The sequence below is a fragment of the Macrotis lagotis genome, chromosome 1 (assembly GCF_037893015.1).
Source record: "Macrotis lagotis isolate mMagLag1 chromosome 1, bilby.v1.9.chrom.fasta, whole genome shotgun sequence".
Taxonomy (NCBI): Eukaryota; Metazoa; Chordata; class Mammalia; order Peramelemorphia; family Peramelidae; genus Macrotis; species Macrotis lagotis.
The window spans coordinates 817,298,410-817,317,729 of record NC_133658.1 but is presented as its reverse complement, the minus strand read 5'-3'; the positions used below and the strand labels follow the sequence as shown (position 1 = coordinate 817,317,729).

Sequence of the window (19,320 nt, the reverse complement as noted above, 5' to 3'; positions counted from 1 at the left end):
AGAAAAAGATCCTGAACATAATAGATGGACCACCTTTAAAGCAATTACACAGACAATAGCATAAGACACGAAGGTGGTGGCAGATTATAAACTAAAATTATAAAGAGAGTACTGCATCAAAGAGCCACTTAAGTATCATGTTATATGAAATATCCAGAATCTAATCAGCCAAACTAATCAGTTTATTCCAATTGGAAGCAGTATGACATCAAAGATGGCTGGAGAGGCTATCTAGTCCAACCCTGTGATTTTACAGATGAGCAAGATGAAGGCCACCGAGGTTATACTTGACCAATGTCACAATGATAGGAAGCATCAGAGGATTTGTAGCCCACTCCCATTTTCCAAGCCAGTACTTTTTCTCAACTACTATATGATTGAACTAATAATTTTAAAATCCTTGAGCAAATGCCTTCATTGGTAAAATGAAGACAATATGATCTAAAGCAGCCACAAAGATCAAAAAGGAATCATGAAGGTGAAAGTACCCTGAAAACTCTAAGCCTTTTATGAAAATGCAAGGTATTTCTATTATTTTATTATTTAGATATGAAACACAATAAAAAGCACCACATAAAAAAGGCAAGGTCCCTACCATTTTAATACTTTAATAGGGTTCAAAATACATAAGAAACAAATACATTCAAAAGTAATGACACCTCTTAAGTTCTTGCCCTTTAACTTCAATGACACAATATTCTTCATTTTATGTCATTTCTGATTTTCATTGCACAAAATCACATAACTTCAGAATTGGAAGGGAACCCAGTAATCACCCACACCACCTCATACATGGAAATGAATTGTCTTTTCAATCTACTGAACCACAGATTATTATTTCAAAATTAAAAAAAAAAAAAGGAAATTCACTCTTTACCAAGGAAGCACATTCTCCTCTTAGGTATTCGGAAAGTTCTTTTCTAAAATAAACCTAAATGTTGTCTCATTCCAAATGTGGTGCTTGAAATAGACAGGAAGCTAACTATACCATGGAGTGACAAGAAATAAATTATAATGAGGGCTAGGTTTTTTTTTTTTAATTTTCACTGCTGGTAACCCTAATTTAAAATATAATTGAGGGGTGGCTAGGTGGCATAGTGGATAAAGCACCGGTCCTGAAGTCAGGAGTACCTGGGTTCAAATCCAGTCTCAGACCCTTAATAATTACCTAGCTGTGTGGCCTTGGGCAAGCCACTTAACCCTTTTTGCCTTGCAAAAAAAAAAACCAAACCTAAAAAAAAAAAATATATATATATATATATATATATATGTTTGATATCATATGTTCTAATGAATTCATGGTGGCTAAAAATATGCTTTTCTTTTTTTAATATGTTATTATTATATTGAATCCTGGGAGTCTAGGATATATTTGAAGACATGAAGTTATATGAAACAGTAAGGCACTTCCTTCTCAATTTCCTCTTTTATCTCAGGACTGAATTTCTTCTTAGCTATGTTTGAAAGGGTATATTGCATCCTTTCAAGTTTGAAAATAATTCTACTGAGAAAAGTTTGGATGTCTATCTTAATTTACATTTGTGTCTTTCTCTACTTGATCCCTGTGAATAAGGCAAAAACTTAAGTTACCAAAAATATTAGACAAAGAAGTAGCAGAGCATATTATCATGTTTGCTGGCAGACAAGGCCCAAGAAGAAAGTTGAAGAAAGAGGAGACTGATTCTGGATCCCTACAAAGTCATGGAAAAGCTCAGTCAAACTGATAGTATAATCTGACAAATTTTCCTTTAAGGGTTCAAATGCCTCGTCATCCTCCTTGGGATATCCCTTCTCTACCTCACACAATTCTACTTTCCTTTTTTTTTTTGTTTTCCTGCGGTGCAAGTTCTTTCAAGCTCAGCTCTAGATGTCCCAACTTCTTCCTTTCCCTCACTTGACCTTAGAAATCTAAAGCCCTATCATTCAACTTTGCCCTGGTTTAACAGTGCCAAAGTTCATTAGTAAATTTTCTCAATTAATTTAAATACAATTCTGATCAAGGGTCATTCCATTTTCATTCAAGGTCTTCTAGAAACTCATTCTCACCTTCAGGGCATTTTAATCTCTTAATTAAACTATGTTTGGACAAAAATATTTACAAAGAAAAAAACTAAGAAAATCAAACTAAGAGGTTAGAATACTATGGTAGCAGGTACAGCCAAAAAAGCAAGAATTCCAGTCACATTATCAAAAAAGTAGAAATCAAAACTTACTGCAAAAGTAAGATTGGCAAAGAAATTATACAAATTGCAAACTATAAGTCATCAAATTTAAGAAAAACACAAATCATTCACAATGAAAAAGAGAAATGCCCATAAAGTGAACCAAGAATTTCACCTTACAGTCAGAAAATTTGTACAAGGATAAGAATAATCAATATTGTAGGAGTTATAGAAAGATGAGAAGCACCTTACTGTACTATTGATGGAGTTATGTACTAGCCCAATCCTTTGGAAGAGCAATTTGTAATCATGTGAACAAATAGTAATACCATTATTGGATCCTGGTTTCCCCTGCTAGGACAAACTCTCAATTTCCCCCAAAAGAAAAAAAAAGACCTTGGAGATAACAAAATATTTATAGAAGCACTTTATCTCTTGAAGTAGGCATGCAATGGAATCAAAGTAGGTCCTCATAAATTGGGGAATAGTTAAAAACAGTGATGATACACAAACTAGAACAGTACTCTTCTATGTACCTAGCAGCAGTTTGTGGGTTATCTCTTTCTAATTACAGAAGGGCTCCTTCAGAGTAGGAATTTGTTTGTTTTCCCAGTGCTTAGCACTCTGGCACAAGTAGGTTTTTTTTTTTGTTTTTGTTTTTGCAAGGCAAAGGGGTTAAGTGTCTTGCCCAAGGCCACAAAGCTAGGTAATTAGTGTCTGAGACTGGATTTGAACCCAAGTACTCCTGACTCCAGGGTTGGTGCTTTATCCACTGCGCCACCTAGCCACCCCTGGCACATGTTTTTTGATTTGTCTTATACTAAAAATATGATGAATGTGAGAAATACAAAAAATTATGGGAAGAAAAAAATGATACCAAGAGCCAGAAAAAAATATACCCAACTACAACAACTGAAATTGAAAACAATCACTGAAAATGAAGGTCAAGCTCAACCTACTCCTTCCCATTTTATCTCTCCCATTAAAATGTAAGTTCCTTTGGGACAAAGAACATTTTTTACCTTTATTTGCATCCGAAGTGCTTAACTTAGTGCCTGGTAAACAGAAGGCACTTAATAAATACTTGTTGATTATGCCTACTCTTATATCCTTAGTTTATTAATATTTTTTTATCTCAGGGCAGCTAGGAGGCACTGTGGATAAAGCACTATAAAGCACTGGCCCTGGAGTCAGGAGTACCTGGGTTCAAATCCAGTCTCAGACACTTAATAATTACCTAGCTGTGTGGCCTTGGGCAAGTCACTTAACCCCATTTGCCTAGCAAAAACCTAAATATATATATCTTGATCTCTATAGTTCTGATTAAAAATAAAATAATTCTCCTGTTAGCTTTAACTAAGGAAAGTAAGTTCAGAAATGTTTATCTCTGTCTTCCCACAAACCCTGTCCTTTTTAAATAGATCAAAGGGAAAAGATTTTGTCTGTAAAGATCTATTCAAATGGACATCTCAAAGGTTGGCTTTCAAGTTGTGTATTAGATGAAGAGTCATTCTTGGAAGACAGGAAAACTGCTCTGGTTGACCAATGACAAACAATGACAAACAATGACAAACAAATGTATAACCTGATATTCTTTCGGGTGGAATTTATATTTTTAAGTAATATATTTTTAATCAGAAGTTTGTCTCTTAAGGGTTATAAAATGTAGTCCACTATGTAAGGTCTGTCTCTTAAAAATGTTGACTTCACAATGTTAGTACTTTGATCAACATACTTTAAGATAAGAGACATCCTGGATGAGCAGAAAGAAAATCCTATTGTTGTTTGTAAACATTTACTCTTCAGCATAAGAGTAAATTCTAGGCAATAGGAATTTTCAGTAAATGTTATAGATTTGAGAGAATTACATTTGGAAAACCACATCATCTATATAAAATCTCACTGGCTGGCCGCCAAAAGTTTTACTATTTTTGTTTAAATTGTATAAAAACTCCCCAAAATGTTGGGAAGAGGTTGGCTTTAGTAAAGATGCCTTCCACCCATAGGTTCTGGTAAGATCCTAGAGAATTAAACTTCATTTATTAAATTAATTCTGCTGCTTTGTTTTAGCCAAAGAGAAATTATGGTTAACAGTTAACTGACTTGAATGTAGCAAAATCATATCTTTGGTCTCAAAAACAAGTTATGACAAAATTCTTCACTTTCTTCATAGTCCCTACTTCTGTACAAAGGTGGGGGATAAGGATATGGACCACTGCATATGAAAAGACTTTTGATATATTGGTTAGTTTCATCAAATTTTCTTTCATTTCCTGTATTTCAGGTCAGTCAATTAGTCAAATATTTATTAAGCACCTACTATGTATCTGTGCTAAGCAATATAGGTCTTACTACAGACAGAATCTTCAACATTGCCTTCATTCAACAAACATTTAATAAGCTCCAGCCAAGTGCATGATACCTTGCTAGATCCAGGAGATAGAAAGAAAAAAAAAGAAAACAAAACAAAAATAGTTCTGTTCCTCTAACTTTCTATTAGAGTATGTAATATACAAAAGAGAAAATTTTAAAGAATAAAAGAGTAAAAACAACTAGGAGAATGGGTCCATTTTCACCAAGAAGGTAATAATCCTGGAAGGAAGCTAAGGATTCTTGAAAGAAGAGTTAAGGAAGAAGTATGTTTGGGGGGCTGGGGAACAACTGTGCAAAGGTCCCTGCCTTATTCAATTAATCAGAAGTTATAGCATGCACAACAGCCAAACACTCGTTAAAGATCACCAATGGGGCCTCAAACTCCATCAGTGATTTAGGGGAATGTCCACTTCAAACATGTGAATATTTCCCCTGATGGAATGGGGTGGATGAGAACAATTAATGTTACAAGGGTCATGAAGACAACTGAAATAGGGGTTGTGGAGTGTTTAAGAGTTTGATCAGATGACAGATATCCAGGTCAGCCACTGTATCTCAGACCCTCACTAGCCACCCTGATGACTGTAGAAGAGGGAAAAAGGCAATTCTGACTCATTTAAAACTAATTCACATATGTGTCAAGACATTGCCCTATAATACTGAAAACAAAGGGGAAGTCCAATAATATTCATAAAGCATGGAGGCATTGGAAATACAAAGACAAAAATGAAAAAGATTCTGCACCAAGATAGGACATGCATACACATGCATACACACACACACACACACACACACACACACACACACACACAGTTCAGTGTACTGTGAATACAGGCTGACTCCCAACACAAGACTTTGATCATACTAGCATTTCTGAAGCTCCTACTGTGCTATTTCTCTCTATAAAAACCACTTTCTTCTTCCTCCTTATCTTCTTCATTCATCAAAGCTTTGGCTCAGTCTCCACCTCATCCACATCAAGTGGAAGCAGCACCAGTGCAGCACCAAGATATTGTCTCTATTCTGACCTCCTTTCATAAATATAGGACGATTTGAAAATGTTTCAGTACAACTCCTCCATTTTGAAAATGAAGAAAAAAAATCTAATGAGGTAAATAAAGTGCCTAAGGTCACACAAGTAGCAAGCTCAGAAAGAGGGCTGACATTCTTATTCATGGACATCAAACCAAAGTTCTCACCACTCTAAGATTTCTTGTCTATAACACTCATTCCTGCTCCTCCTTCCTCAGAATGAACTGCTTTTTCCTTTAAACTGGATCATATTTCTCTGTTTTATATTCCAACTAGACTCTGAGTTCCTTGAGAAGAGACACGATGCACTATATTTTTTCTGCATCTTTCAAAAGGCCTAAAAAAACACTGAGTGATAACAAAATAAATATCTGATGAAATAATTGTAACCGTAAAGAAGCATAGCATATAATCATCACTTTCATATTTTGTATTTTAAAAAATCAAATACAGATGCTTGAAGTAATCAAAGATATATCATTTAAAGTTTAAAATATTCTATGTAGCTATAATTTAATAACAGGTACACCACTTAGAAAAATGTTTTCATAATGTGGTTGAACTGATTACCATAGATTAAAATACGATAATATTAGAATACATGGTTTCTCACTGTGAGACTCTGACAGGATACAAAGATATCTACAAGCATGGTTTCTCAAAACTCTTCCAAATATAATTTTAGCCATGATTTGATTAACATAATATTTGACATCAAATTCTGGATAACTAGTAGCAATTTGTAATTGACTCTGAAAGACTGAAAACCTTAGGTCATTGTCATGATCAGAATAATAAATCTTTCCAGGTGATTTTTAAATAGAAAGTCATATGAACTCAAACTTTACTTATGTCTTCACTTTCAAATCATAAAGTAAGAAAGTTCAATGCTGGCAGCTGCTGTTCTTGTGAACTGACATGGCTAATTGACGTTGGCATGTTAGCCCCAGGAAACTTCTTCTACCACTTAAAGGCCAGACATTTGACAAGAGCCAAGGTAAACATTTGAATCTTAGTTTCTTACCTTTTCACTAAAATCTTTTACTCATTATTTTTATAACTAAATCCCTACCTAATTTGAGACTGATATAGTATGATTTTAAAATTTATTCATTTTTCCAAGCATAATAAACTATATTTTATAAATGATAATAGCCCTAAACAAGGTTAGTAAAGATAACAATTAGTATAAATAGTTTCATTTGATTTTTTAGGAAAATACTTATTAGATCAAAAAAACTTGTGTGATAACTTTCCTTAAGGATGCAAGTTATCAATATAATAACTGAAAGCTATTATACTGGTAAACAGTCAAGACCTCCTAAAATGACAAGGAGCTTGACAAAATAATCATTGTTCATCAGAAAAAAAGAATCCCACCCAAAATGCATGTATTCTCAAGCCCCAGGCTCCCAGTTACCCAAATCTACCTCACCCATGTGAAATACACTGACAAATGGCAACTACCCATTGTTTCTCATTCTTTTTAAGACAAATAAAAATCAAAATTATGCATCCTCAATTCAATAAGTATTTATTAAATAAATACTATATATCATATCATGCTAGGTGCTAGGAAAATAAAGGCAAAAATTAAACCATTCTATCCTCAAGGAGCTTACATTCTATTGGGGAGAAAGGATGTCCACAAATAAGTAATATAAAAAATATACAAAGCAGGGAGAAGAAAGAAAACTAACAAGTAAGGGGAATCAGGAAACATTATGTGTGGCACTTGAGTTGAACCTTCAAGGGAGCTAGGAAGAGGCATCACATATGAAGTCCATTAATGAACAGCAATTCTTCTACCCTTCAAATTCAAACTCTTTCTACTCCATTAAATGTTTATTGCTATCAATGATGAAATTGATGATAAAGACATAAATACACAAAAAAAAGACATTCATTTTCTATTATATATTCATTATTGGAAATCTTAATATCTTCAGGAAACAGTCTCATAAAAATTTAGAAAGTGTCAAAGTAACTGGAATAAAATGCTTTTGTTTTTACAGTTAGCACTTTCTTCATTTTTCCTAGAAAAAAACATAGCTTAGAATCAAGAAACAGAAGAAAGCAAAAGTATGCAGGCTACTCAAGCTTCACACCTTTAACTCACAACTTTTTCATCTAGAAGAAAGCCAGTGGTGGTCATGGTGAACACTGAATACCACAAAAGAATGAAACTAAATAGATTTCAACAGATATTAAATGACAGTTTACTAACAAGGACAATTTTAAAATCAAAGGAAAATTAACAGTAAAATAACAACAATAAAAAATATGCAAACAAAATAGCTTCAAAGAAAACTGAACACTACCTTTAACTACTGTCAAAAGACTAAAAAAAATTTAAATAAATATTAATTATTAAAGCCAAGATTTGCATATAAAGAATTTTATCCATTATTTCATTTAACTACCACACTAAAAAAGCAAAGGAAATATAATCTATATTACCATTCCTATTTTATAGATGAAGTTAAGTGACTTGTCTCCTGACAATATATAGCATATTGCCTATTTTATGTCCAACACTTATCTTTGCCCCATTTCTCAAGATTTCATTCCAACCTCTGTCTCCTCCAACAGACTGCCCTTTCTATCATTTCCAGTTCTAATTTTTTTTTAATTTGTGGCAATGGGGTTTTGAGTGACTTGCCCAAGATCACACAACTAGGTAATTATTAAGTGTCTGAGGTCAGATTTGAACTCTGGTCCTCTTGATTTGAGGACCAGTGCTCTATCACTGCACCACTTAGCTGTCCCTTATCATTCCCATTTTCTAATTTATCTTAATCTCTTCCTGTTCACTGATTCCTTCCCTATTGCCTACAAATATGCCAATGGATCCAGATCCTTCCATTCCTACTAACCTGTTTTTGGTCTAAATTATATCTCCATAATTGATAACTCTGCTTTCTTTTCTCTCACTCTCTTCTTGTCTCTGTAGTATGGGTTCTGAATTCATTTAACAGCAACCTCTCTTTCCAAAATTATCAATAACTTCTTAATTGCCAAATCCAATCGTCTTTTCTCAATCCTCATCCTTCCTGACTTTTCTGTAGCCTCTCATACTATGGCTCCTCACCCTCTATTCCTTGATACTCTAAGTTTTTATTATTTATTATTGTTATTATTAGATAGGTAGGAGGAAAACCTAATGAAATTATTCATAATTTTGTGGCTGTTAGACTGTTCTAGGGAAGAGCTTCTGGGAATTCCTGCCTCCATTTTGCCATCTTGGCTCTGCCCCCAATATTCATCCATTTCACTTAGATTATCAAATTTATTGGCGTACAGCTTGACATAGCAGTTCTGAATTATTAATTTCTTCCTCATTGCTATGTCAAGCCTATGGCCTTTCTAGCCCAGATTGTGTGAGGATAGACCAGAACCAACCACAGGCCTAGGAAGGACAGCTGCTATCACATCCAACACAGCCAGTCCAGACAAAATATCAGGTTTCTTAACTGAGAATTCACAGAGTAAACCACAGGAGTTCCTAACACCAGTGAGCAAAGCCTCTAGACACAGAAGGTCTGCAAACCAGCCCCTCCCCTAACACAAGACGCTAGATAAAGTTAACACACCAAAATGAAGAAAGGCCAGCGCAAAGCAGTATCTATTGAATGTCACCTTGTAGACAAGGAGGGCAGAAAGGATAAAGCTTCAGAGGAGGAAATGAATTGGTCTCCAGCACAGAAATTGGGGGGGGCAGAGCCAAGATGGCAAAATGGAGGCAGGAATTCCCAGAAGCTCTTCCCCAGAATAGGCTGTCACAAAATTATGACTCTAATGAAATTCTAGAGTGAAGACTGAGTGAAACAATATTCTGACCCAAGGCAACTTGGAAGATTCACAGGAAAAGTCTATTCCACCAGGGTTGGAAAAAGCCGCATCCAGCTAAGTGGTACAGTGAACAGAGCACCAGCCCTGGAGTCAGGAGGACTGAGTTCAAATCCAGTCTCAGGCACTTGACAATTGCCTACCTGTGTGACCTTGGGCATATTTCCTTGTTTAAAAAGCAAGGAAAATGTCGCATCACAGATGTGGCCAAGCAAACCAGGTCCAGCCTTCCAAGAACAGACTGTGGGGCTACCTGGGTCCCTGGGGGCACCTCAGGTCCATGGCAGTAGAGTGGTTTCCAGACCTCTCAGCCTAAGGATCACCAAGTACAACTTGGAAGGTCAGCCAGAAAATTCTGCTGCACCAGAGTGAGTCTTGGTCAGCACAGGACTCATTGGAGGCCACATCTCAACCCTGCTCCAGGAAACTGTGTTGGCCACCTAGTAGTTGCTTCCAGAGAGCTCAGCCCACAGATGGTAACGGGGTCAGGAGAGATTGCAGAGATCTCTCTTCTATCCCTGGAGTGGGACTCTGCTGCTTTGCCCACACTCAGATCCAGGTCAAAGTCTGGGGTCCCATACTGCCATACTCATAGATCCTCAGAAGAAAGGGGAGCTTGTGATTATGCACAGACAAGACCACAGGCCAGGAGAGCAGTCAGAGAAGACCTGGAAGGAATTAAGGTTCTTGGAGGGATTTCCCAGGGACCCTAAAACAACAGAAGAAAAAAAAACTGACCATTGACAATTACTTTGGTAGCAAGGAGGATCAAAATATATACTCAGAGGAGGACAAAGTCAAAGCTTCTACCCAAAACCTCCAAGAAAAATAGAAGGTCTCAGGCTATAAAAGAGCTCAAAAAGGACTTTGAAAAGCAAGAGAGGTGGAGAAAAAACTTGGAAGAGAAATGGGAGCAATGTAGGAGAATCGTGAAAACCAAGTCAGCAACTTGGTGAAGGAGATACAAAAAGATACTGAAGGGGGGGGGGGGGGGAGGTTAAAACTACTTTAAGTCAAAAGGAAACAGCAGTTCAAAGGGTCAATAAGGAGAGCAACACTTTAAAAAGCAAAATTAGTCAGATGGAAAAGGAGATAAAAAAAGCTCTCAAAAGAATAATTCCTTCAAATGTAAAATGGAGTTAAGGGGAGTTGGTGACTTTGTGAGAAATCAAGAAATAATAAAACAAAACCATAAGAATGAAAACCGAGAAGAAAATGTAAAATGCCTGAATGGAAAAACAAATTATCTGGAAAACAGACCCAAGAAGAATAATTTAAAAATTATTGGGCTACGTGAAAGTCATGACCAGGAAAAGATCCTAGACTTCATTTTTCAAGAAATAATCCAGGAAAATTTCCTGTTATCCTAGAAATTGAGGGAATCCACTGACCACCTCCTGAAAGATATCACAAAATAAAAACTCCCGAGAATACTATAGCCAAATTTCAGTCAAAGAGAAAATATTACAAGCAGATAGAAAGAAACAATTCAATTATCATGGCTCTACAGTCAGTGTTACACAGGCTTTGGCAGCATCTACATTAAGGACTCATAAGACTTGGAATATGATATTCCAGAAGGTAAAAGCTTGGATTACAACCAAGAATCAACTACCCAGCAAAACTGAACATCCTCTTTCAGGGCAAAAAAATGGACTTTCAATGAAATGGGGGTTTCAAACTTCCCTGCTGAAGAAACCAGAGGTGAACAGAAAGTTTGATCTCCAAGTACAGGACACAGGTGAAGTACAGAGAGGGTAGATGGGAAAGGAAAATTATGAAGTATTTAATGATGTTGAACTGCCTTTATTCCATATGAGAAAAATACACTGATAATTCATATGAACCTTCTCATTTATTAGAGCAGTTAGAAGGAGGATGTATAGACAAGGCATAGGAGGGAGCTGAATAAAATGGTATATTATAAATGTACGTATAATAAATAAAAGATTAATATATTATATAATATAAAGTTATAAATATATTGAGTCAATGGGCAAAAAAGGCATATACTGGGAGAAAGGAAAAGGAGAAGCAGAATAGGCTAAGATATTGCAAGTAAAAATGTCAAGAAAAGGAAGGTGGGGAGGTGAGGAAGAATATGTGAGTTTTCATTCTCATCAGAAGTGGCTCAGAGAGGAAATAACAAACACATTCAATAGGATATAGAAATCTACCTTACTTTAGAGGAAAAAGGAGAGGACAGGGATAGGAGAAAGGGCACAGGGAGAGAGAGTAGGAGGTGTGTGGGTGATAGAACAGAGGGAATATTGTGGGAGAAGGTATTCAGATACAATACACTTTTGAGGAGGGACAAGATGAAAGGAGAGAAAAGAAGAGAAAAATGGCAGTGGGGAGAAGTAGGGATGAATAGAATGGAGGGGAAATATAGTTAACAATAGCAACTGTGGGGAAAAAATATTGAAGCAACTTTTCTGATGGACTTAGGAGAAAGACTGAAGCGTATACCAGGGACAGAGCCAATGGTATCTGAACACAGACTGAAGTACTTTTATTTTTCCTCTCACTTTATTTTTCTTGAGGTTTCACTAGTTTTGTGGGGGAAGGTGGGTTGTATTTACTTTTACAACAAAATTATGAAATGAATATGAATATTAAAATAAATTTAAAAAAATAAAAGGGAGCAGCTAGGTTGCACAGTGGACAGAGCAACGGCCCTAGAGTCAGGAGTACCTGAGTTCAAATTCAGACTCAACAATTAATAATTACCTAGCTGTGTGGCCTTGGATAAGCCACTTAACGCCATTGCCTGGCAAAAAAAAAACTAAAATAAGCAAATAAACAAATGAATAAATAAATATTTCCAAAAATATAAATTGCCCAGGTTAAAATAAGAAGAAATTAAACACTTAAATAGCCCTATCTCAGAAAAAGAAATTCAACAAGCCATCAATGAACTCCTTAAGAAAAAATTTCAGGGGCGGCTAGGTGGCATAGTGGATAAAGCACCAGGCTTGGAGTCAGGAGTACCTGGGTTCAAATCTGGTCTCAGACACTTAATAATTACCTAGCTGTGTGGCCTTGGGTAAGCCGCTTAACCCCATTTGCCTTGCAAAAAAAAAGAAAAAGAAAAAGAAAAAATTTCCAGGGCCAGATGAATTCACCAGTGAATACTTTCTTTTTTATTTTTTTTTCACAAGTGAATTCTATCAAACATTCAAGGGACAACTGGTTCCAATTCTATATATACACAATTTGGGGGCCAGGGCCAAGATGGTAGCATGAAGGCAGGATTTGCCCAAAAAACTCAAAAAGCCATCAAATTATGACTCTAGTCAAAATTTAGAGGGGCAGAACCCACAGGAAGACTGAGTGATACAATTTCCCAGTCAAATATAACTTATAAGTTCCACAGGAAAGGTGTGCTTCACTGGGACCATGGGTTGGAAAAAAGCCACAGACACAGCACAGCCCAGGGATCACCAAGAACAGCTTGAATAGATGGTGAGAGAACTCTGTTGCACCAGAATGAGTGTGGAGTGAGGAGCACTGGCCTCAGAACAGCCCTGCAGTGACAACCTGCTGCGGAAATAGGGGAAGCCAGTCTGCACCTCCAGAGCACAGCCCACAGTGGGTAAGGAGTCAGGGAGACTGCAGAAATTTCTCTGCTCTCCCTGGGGCAGTATTCTGCTTTTCTGCCCATCTCAAGTGCAAGTTGTAGTTTGGGCTTCCATACTAAGATAGCAAAGCAGGGATCCTCCTCACAGCTTCAGGGAAGAGAGGAGTGACTGTGGTCATCTACATATCAAAGCATAGGCAAGACAGCATAAGACCTTGGAGGAATAAAGGTTCTGGGGGTTGTCTCAAAACAACCCCAAAGCCTTGGAAGTAGTAAAATAGTCTTAGGTTGAGGAAATGAGCAAATAAAAGAAAAAGAAGAATCTGACAATAGAAAATTACTTTGGTCCCATGGAAAATTTAGAAGATGACAAATTCAAAATTTTTGTATCCAAAGCCTCTAAGAGAAATATAAAATGGGCTCAGACTACGGATGAACTCAGAAAAGACTTTGAAAAGCAATTAAGGGAGATAAGAGGAAAAATTGGGAGGAGAAATGAGAGTGCTGCAGATAAATCATGAAAACCAAATCAACAGCTTGGTGAAAGAATTACCCAAAAATACTGAAGAAAATAGTATGTTAAAAACAGTTCAGGTCAAATGGAAAAAGCAAAACAAAAGGCAAATGAGGAAAAGAATGCCTTAAAAAAGCAGAATTGGCCAGCTGGAAAAAGGAGATAAGTTCTCTGAAGAAAATAACTGCTTCAAATGCAGAATGGAACTAAAGGAAGCTGATGACTGTGAGAACTCAAGAAGAAATAAAATTCTTCCAAAAAAAAAGCCAAAAATGTGAAATATCTCTTTTGGAAAAACAACTGACCTCGAAAACAGATCCAGAAGAAAAAATTTAAAAATTACTGGGCTACCTGAAAGTCATGACCAGGAAAACAGCTAGACTTCATTTTTCAAAAAATAATACAGAAAATTGCCCTGAGATCCTAGAAGCAGAGGATAAAATAGAAATTGAGGGAATTCATCGATCACCTCCTGAAAGTGATCCTAAAAGAAAAACTTCCAGGAATATTATAGCCAAATTCCAAAACTCCCAAGTCAAAGAAAAAAAAATGCTAAAAACTGCCAGAAATAAACAATTCAGCGACTGTGGGTCTATAGTCAGGATTATACAGGATCTGGCAGTATCTACATTAAGGGCTCATTGGGATTGGAATATGATATTCTAGAAGGCAAAAGATCTTGGTTCACACCCAAGAATCAACTATCCAGCAAAACTGAAACATCCTCTTTCAGGGGAAAAGATGGACTTTCAATGAAACAGGGGACTTTCAAACTTTCCTACTGAAACACCCATAGCTGAACAGAAAGTTTGAGCTTCAAGTACAAGACTCTGGTGAACTACAGAGGGAATGGATGAGAAGGACTAACTATGAGGAACTTAATCATGTTGAACTGTTTGTATTCCTGCATGGGAAGAAGATACTAATAACTCAGATGAACTTTCTAATTTATAACAGCTGTTAGAAGGAGCATATATACACAGGGCACAGGAAGGAGTGGAATATAATGGTATAATATAATAAATAGAGTCAATGGGTGATAAAGGAAAGTACTGGGAGGAAGAGAAAGGAGAAGAAGAAGGGGATAAGATGTTTCATACAAGAGTCAAGAAAAAGCTTTTTTCAATTAGTGGAACAGGAGAAGGCAAGGGGGAATGAGTGAGCCTTCATTCTCATCAGAAATGGTTCTGAGAGGAAATAACATACACACTTAATAGGGTATAGAATTCTATCTTACCCTATAGGAAAAATAAGAAGAAAGGGATAGGATAAGGGAGAATGGGAGGGAGGGAAGGGGGACAAGGTGATAGAAGAGAGAGAAGATTGTGGGAAAGGGTACTCACTTTTGAACAGGGACTAGATGAAAGGAGAGAGAAAAATAGAATAAATGAGAGTAGGGAGGAATAGAGAGAAATACAGCTAGTAATAGCAAATGTTGGAAAAATATTGAAGCAACTTCTCTGGTGGATTTATGATAAAGAAGGTAACTCAGCCCAGATATAGAGCCATTGGAATCTAAACAGATTGAGGTACATTTTTTTTCTCTCTCTCACTATTCTTGAAGTTTCTCATCTTTTTTTGGGGGGGGGGAGGGAGGTTTGTGTTTACTCATATAAACAATTTGAAAACATAATTGAAGAAAAAACTCTGTCAAATTTCCTCTATGACACCAATATGGTACTGATACCTCAACCAGGAAGAGTCAAAACAGACTAATTTATCTAATGAATATGGATGCATGGGGCAGCTAGGTGGCATAGTGGATAGAGCACCAGTCCTAGAGTCAGGAGGACCTGAGTTTAAATCTGGCCTCAGATACTTAATAATTACCTATGTGACCTTGGGCAAGTCACTTAATCCTATTGCTTTGCAAAAAACAACAACTGGGGGTGGGGGTGGGGGTGAAGTAAGATTGGGGGGAAATTTGTCAAACTCAAAATAAATAAAATCTTTAATAAGAAAAAAACAACAACTAAAAAAAGATATGGATGCTAAATTTTTAAATAAAATGCTAACAAAGCAATTTTAGCATGTTATTACTAAGATAATACACTTTGATTAAGCAGGATTTATACCAGTAATGCAGGATTGGATCAATATTAGGAAAACTATCAGCATAATTGACCATATCAATAACAAACCCAACAGAACTATTACCTCAATGGATGTTGAAAAAGTTTTTGACAAAATATAGCATCCATTCCTTCTAAAAACACTAGAGAACATAGGAATAAATGGATTGTTTCTTAAAATGATAAGTAGTATCTATTTGAAACCATCAGCAAGCATTATATTCAATAGTTAAGCTAGAGGCATTCCCAATAAGATCAGGGTGAAACAAGGATGCCTGTTATCACCACTACTATTCAATCATATTAGAAATGTTGACTTTCAGCAATAAGAGAAGAAAAAGAAATCGAAGTCATTAGAATCAGTAATGAAAAAATAAAACTCTGACTCTTTGCAGGTGATATGACGGTAAACCTACAGAACCCTAAAAAATCATCTAAAAAGCTACTGGAAACAATAAGCAACTTTTGCAAAGTCACAGGATATAAAATCAACCCACATAAATCCTCGGCATTTCTATGTATTACTAAGAAGATATAGTAGCAAGAAATAAAATGAGAAATTCCATTTAAAGTAACTTCATACAATAAAAAATACCTGGGAGTCTATCTGCCAAGGCAGACCCAGAAACTCTATGAAAACAACTATAAAATACTTCTTACACAAAATCAGATCTAAGTAACAGGGCAAATATCAATTGATCATGGGTATGTTGAGCTAATATTTTAAAAAAATGACAATTTCACCTAAACTAAATTACTTAGTGTCATACCAATCAAACTTCCAAAAACTTACTTTGGTGAGCTAGAAAAAAATAACTAAATTCATAAGGAGGAACATAAGGTCAAGAATATCATGGAAATTAATGAAAAAATGCATAGCAAGCTGGCCTAGTCAAGCAAATCTAAAATGATATTATAAAGCATTAGTCATCAAAACTGTCTGGTACTGGCTAAGAAATAGAACTGTGGATCAGTGGAAGAGATTATGTGCAAAAGAGATAACAGTAATTTACTGTTTGACAAACCCAAAGATTCCAACTTGTGAGGATAAGAACTGATTCTGCAATTAAAACTGCTGAGAAAATTGGAAGAAGGTATGGCAGAAACTAGGATTAGACCAATATCTCATGCCTTATAGCAATATAAGGCTAAAATGGGTGCAGGATTTAGACATAAAAGATAATATTATAAATCAATTATGAAAACAAGCAATAGTTTGCCTGTCGGCTCTATGGAAAGGGAAGCAGTTTATGACCAAAGTAGTGAATAAGAACATTATAAAAAAACAAGTTGGATAATTTTGATTACATTAAATTAAAAAGGTTTTGCACAAGCAAAACCACTACAACCAAGATTAAAAGGAATGTAGTAAATTAGGAAGCAATTTTTACAACTAGTGTTTTGGGTATTTTTTAGGTTTTTGCAAGGGAATGTGGTTAAGTGGATTGCCCAAGGCCACACAGCTAGGTAATTATTAAGTGTCTAAGGCCAGATTTGAACTCAGGTACTCCTTAACTCCAGGGCTGGTGCTCTATCCACTGTGCAACCCAGCCACCCCTACAACTAGTGTTTTTGACAAAGGGCTCATTTCTAAAATATACAGAGAAATGAGTCAAATTTATATAAAAAAGTCATTCCCCAATTAATAAATGTTCAAACAATATGGAAAAGCAACTCTCAGACAAAGAAATCAAAGCTACCTAGAGTCACATGAAAAATTGCTCTAAAACATTAATGATTAGAGAAATGCAAATTAAAGTACCTCTAAGGTACTACTTCACAACTCTCAGATTGACTAGAAAGGGCAATGATCAATGCTGGAAGGGATATGGGAAAACTGGGACACAAATGCATTGTTTGTGGAGAAGGAAAACTGATCCAAACTTCCTGAAGAGCAATTTGGAATTATGACCAAAAGGCAACAAAAATGGGCATACCCTTTGATCCAGTAATACCATTATTGGGTCTATAGCCTGAAGAAATCATGAAAAAGCACAAAAATCCCTTTACAAATATATTCATAGCAGCCCTGCTTGTTGTGGCAAAGAATTGGAAACTGAGGAGATGCTGATCAATTGGGGAATGGCTGAACAAATTATGATATATGTATATAATGGAACACTATTGTTCTATTAGAAGTCATGAGGGATAGGATTTCAGAAAATTCCAGAAAGACTTGCATGAACTGATGCTGAGTGAGATGAACAGAACCAGAAGATTATACATACTAACAGCAACATTGTCTGATGATCAACCATAATGGACTTGTTCATTTCACAGCAGTACAATAATCAAAGACAATTTTAAAAGATGTGTGATGGAAAAATACCATCCATATCCAGAGAAGGAATTGTAGAGTTTAAATGAAAATCAAACCTTATTATCCTCAGTTTTTAAAAGTTGTTTCATTTATAATATATTATGTAATTTTGTTATTTCTAATGATTCCTTTCTTCTATTTAGAACTGATCCTTCTCTAAGCACACATTCAATTTCAATCTGTGCTTAGCATGGTAACAAATATAAAACCTATTTCAGATTGCTTTCTGTAGAAGGAAGGGGTGGGGGAGGGAGGGAGGGAGGGAGGGAGGGAGGAGGAAGAAAAATTGTAAAACTCAAAGCCTTGCAAAAAATAACTGGTAAAAACTACCACTGTATGTAGTTGGAAAAATATTTATTAAAAATAAAATAAAATGAGAGTATAATTCTACAACTCTAAATCCATCAGCTACCTGTGACTTTTCTAATTCCTAAGTGATTCATCTTACTTAAATTATTAGAGCTAATAAGTAATTCTAAGACAGAAGGTCAGTTTACATTTTATTCTACAGTAAAGCATCTCCATCATATTTCCCATTAGGTTTTTTTTTTTTTTTTAGTTTTTGCAAAGCAATGGGGTTAAGTGGCTTGCCCAAGGCCACATGGCTAGGTAATTATTAAGTGTCTGAGGCCGGATTTGAACCCAGGTACTCCTGACTCCAGGGCCAGTGCTCTATCCATTACGCCACCTAGCCGCCCTTCCCATTAGTTTTTTTCCACTCATCCTTTTAAGTTTTTTCTACTGTATCTATAAGCAATAACTTCCTAAGAGTATTGCTGCTCATCTATAATTCTGATAAAATGTCTCTAACACAATATTTTTCTGTGAATACCTCTCTACCTTCTAATTAGCTATTTGATTTTGGATTAGTCACTTCCCTTTCATGAGCTGCAATTTCTTCAAATAATACTTGCCTCCTCACTATTTCAGAGTTGTAAAGATCAAATAAGATGGGGCGGCTAGGTGGCACAGTGGATAGAGCATCGGCCCTGGAGTCAGGAGTACCTGGGTTCAAATCCGGTCTCAGACATTTAATAATAATTACCTAGCCGTGTGGCCTTGGGCAAGCCACTTAACCCCATTTGCCCTGCCAAAAATCTAAAAAAAAAAAAGATCAAATAAGATAAAACACATAAGCATTTCAGAAGTCATTGTAAATTTATTTCAATATTATTATTAATATTATTATTATTAAACTTCAGTTTTGAGATTATATGAAATATGTTACAATGACATTACTTATCATTTCAGAAAGGATTTTTTTTTTTGCAAGGCAGTGGGGTTAAGTGATTTGCCCAAGGCCACAAAGCTAGGTAATTATTAAGTGTCTGAGGCCGGATTTGAACTCAGGTAGTCCTGACTCCAGGGCCGGTGCTCTATCCACTGTGCCACCTAGCTGCTCCCAGAAAGGATTTTTT

At 36.0% G+C, this 19,320-nt stretch overlaps 1 protein-coding gene across 5 annotated transcripts in view; it reads right to left on the bottom strand.

Annotated features, from left to right (window-relative positions):
* TMEM135 (transmembrane protein 135) overlaps nucleotides 1-19,320 on the bottom strand; it is a 336,711-nt gene that overhangs the window by 239,187 nt on the left and 78,204 nt on the right. The gene's annotated exons all lie outside the window — the stretch shown is intronic.